The sequence below is a fragment of the Callithrix jacchus genome, chromosome 5 (assembly GCF_049354715.1).
Source record: "Callithrix jacchus isolate 240 chromosome 5, calJac240_pri, whole genome shotgun sequence".
NCBI lineage: Eukaryota > Metazoa > Chordata > Mammalia > Primates > Cebidae > Callithrix > Callithrix jacchus.
The window spans coordinates 164,847,194-164,850,351 of NC_133506.1; the positions used below are offsets into that span (position 1 = coordinate 164,847,194).

General features: G+C 46.3%; 1 pseudogene; it reads right to left on the reverse strand.

Moving 5' to 3' along the window:
• Positions 1-596: 596 nt before the first annotated feature.
• On the reverse strand, positions 597-1,500 carry LOC100409252 (aldo-keto reductase family 1 member B1-like; annotated as a pseudogene).
• Positions 1,501-3,158: the final 1,658 nt, after the last annotated feature.

The following is a 3,158-nucleotide window of genomic DNA, read 5'->3' on the forward strand; positions in this document are numbered from 1 at the left end:
CAAATATTACTATTGATAATTTTTGTGAAAGCATAAGATTTTTTGTATTACTAATGAATAACATTCTAAAACCATTATTTCATTTTTTATCCTGCTAAAATTTCATTTTTGAGTATGCTTTATAACATGCATACTATAACAACATTAATAGGAAAAGCATCAAAATTTAAGTTAAGAAATATACCCGTAGGAATCAGTGCTCAAAATGTTGTTTTTCACAAAAGCATTTTTATTTGAAGCAATGACAAGTCTTACTGAAAGGATTATAGTTCCAAGCGTCAAAACTCAACTATCAGTGACACATAGTGACACATAGTGACACAATTCTGACTTTGTACATTTTGCTTTTCCTCGGTCAGAAAAGGGTATTCAAGCCGCACTTTCCCCAGCTGGGCGAAAAGAAGGGAAAACTGGAAGAGACTTCTGCTCCGTGGGTACTGCTCTCCAAACCCTGCATCAGGCTAGGCAGGCCCTCACGGCCAGGCTTTAGGCTGCTGTTCCACCTCTGAGTGACATAGGCCATACACATTTGCAAGAAAAAATGAGGTGGCAACAATAGGTGTAGCTCACTCGTGGACAAGCAGGCGTCCACGGCCTCAGAACTCTTCATGGAAGAGGTAATCCTCGTGGGAGCCGCAGCTCACCGAGGCGCAGACCCCCCAGTTCTTGCTGCAGCTGAGTAAGGTGGTCGTCTCCGGGCTGCCCAGTTCAAAGTCGAAGACCTTGACATTCTCAGCAATGCGTTTTGGTGTCGCAGACTTGGGGATCGCCACCAAGTTCCTCTGCACAGGGAACCGGATCGGAACCTGGGCTGGAGTTCTGTTGTGCTTGGCTGTGATCGCCTTGATCCTGGGATCCTCCAGGAGGGAAGGGCCATCGGGCTTCACCCAGGACCTGTTGGGAGAGCTACAGGCTACAGGGCAGCTACAGGCAGTCACCATGATACCTTAGGACTGGCGGTAATGGATTAACTTCTCCTGAGTTAGATATGAGTGACACTCAATCTGGTTAGCTGCCAGTTTACAATTCAAGCAAGGCTTGTTTAAGTTCCTCTCGACTTGGAGATAGTTAAAGTTGGAGATGCCAATAGCTTTTACCAGCTCTTCCATGGCTGCCTATATGTCCACACGTCAGTGTCACTGGGAACCACATTGCCTGATTCATCCAGTGGAAAAAATTCCTTCCCAGGTTTCAAGCCAGTTGGCCAGTGAATAAGACAGAGGGCCACGTATTCCAGCTTTAGGTCACCGAGAAGCTGGGAGGCGCCTTTCACCAGCCCCTTCTCTTGGTATGTGCGCCATGGCTTGTGATGATGAGGAGGTTCTCACGCTTCACCCCCTGCTCCTCGAGCTTCTCCAGAGCCACTCACACCTCATGCTCGTTCTGATACACATAGGTGCAGTCAGTGTGGTGGTATCTGATGTCGATCACACCTGCACAGCCTCCGTGACCTAGGACGGGCATCTTGGCAGTGTTGTTGAGCACAAGGTGGCCGGCCATGGCTACCGAGCTTCCCAGAACCCCACAACCTCTGTGCCCAAAATGTTTTATTGGTAAAATGTATTATGAAAATATTTTCTAGCCCACTGATATAGATTACCTTTGCTCATATGTAATTCCTTGATGCCATGTTTGAAATACTCCAGGTCAATCCATTGCAGACAGGGTCTGAAGCATATTCAGTGTCCAGCTTTTACCCAGAGAGCTCAGGGCATTTTTTTAGCTGGCAGAAGCTCTGATATAAATGGCAATGCAGATTGAGATGCATCTAAACTTTATTACATGCGTAAGCCCATGCCAGCCATCAAGCAAAGTACTCTCACTCAACGTATTTCATGATTACCACAAACTGCTGTGGGGAATGTGAAGTCGCTTTCCAGATGAGAGTCTCCGAGTCTGAGGGGTGAAGCGATTTGCCTAGGACTGCACAGATAGTATGAACGATTCAAATCTGACTTCTGATTCCCCCGCCCCTCCATACAATAAGCAATATTAAGGGTGCAGAATTGAGGCTCATATCCCAGCTCTGGCACTTAATGAATGATCTTAGGCAAGTCACTTAACTTGGTGTCTCGGTTTCTATCTCTAAAATAGGACTAAAAGTAATACTCGTCTCTTACAGGATTGTGAGGAGTTAAAATAATGCATCAAGAGCTGATTCTAACTCCTGACACACAGCAAGCCCTCGATACATACTGGCTATTGTTATGATGATACCTGTTCCCCAACTTTTGCTGTCTAATTAGACTTGAGAGCAAGGGATGGCATCTGATTTCTTTTCCTCTCCTCTCCTCTGTTACTTTCTTTGCCTCCCTTTCCTTCTTTATCTCCACCCTCAAGCATAGTGTCTTGCTCAGAGACAATGCTCAGGTGCTTATTAATAATGATACAGTTCAGGCCAGGCGTGGTGGCTCATGCCTGAAATCCTAGCAGTTTGGGAGGCTGAGGCGGACAGATTGCCTGAACTCAGGAGTTCATAGACCAGCCTGGGCAACATGGTGCAACCCCGTCCTACTAAAATACAGAAAAATTAGCTAGGCATGGTGGCCCGTGCCTCTGGTCCTAGCTACTTAGGAGGCTGAGGCATGAGAATTTCTTGAACCCAGGAGGCGGAGGTTGCAGTGAGGTGAGATCATGCTGCTACACTCCAGCTTGGGCAATAGGGCAAGACTCCATCTCAAAAAATAAAACCGTAATAATGATAGAGTTCGCCTAAACTTCTCAATCAATATTTATTGACTACCTTGTGGGTGAAGCTGGCCTGCCACAGCTCTAAAGTCCTTCATCTCCTGTGTTATTTGATGTCGTCCTCACCACGACCTTAATTGGAAAAACTATTATGCCCATTTAATCCCCGAGAAACAGGCTTAGCAGAGGTCACACAGCTGGCTGGGCTTGGCAATAGGATTCCAGCGCAGGTGCCTTCACTTAGATTCTGTGTCTTTTCAGCTACCTGTGCAATGGAGTCCAGGTGTGGAGCGAGCCCTCCTTTGACATGGCGTGGTCACCTGGAAAGTCTGTCCTTCCTTCGCGTAATCCAGTTCCAGTCTTAGCAGCATTTTTCAAAGTCCTGACCACACTGTAACTCATCACGGAAACTGAGCAAATGGGACCCTTGTTGGTTCTTGAAGAAATATTCTAATCAATTTATTTGGCAC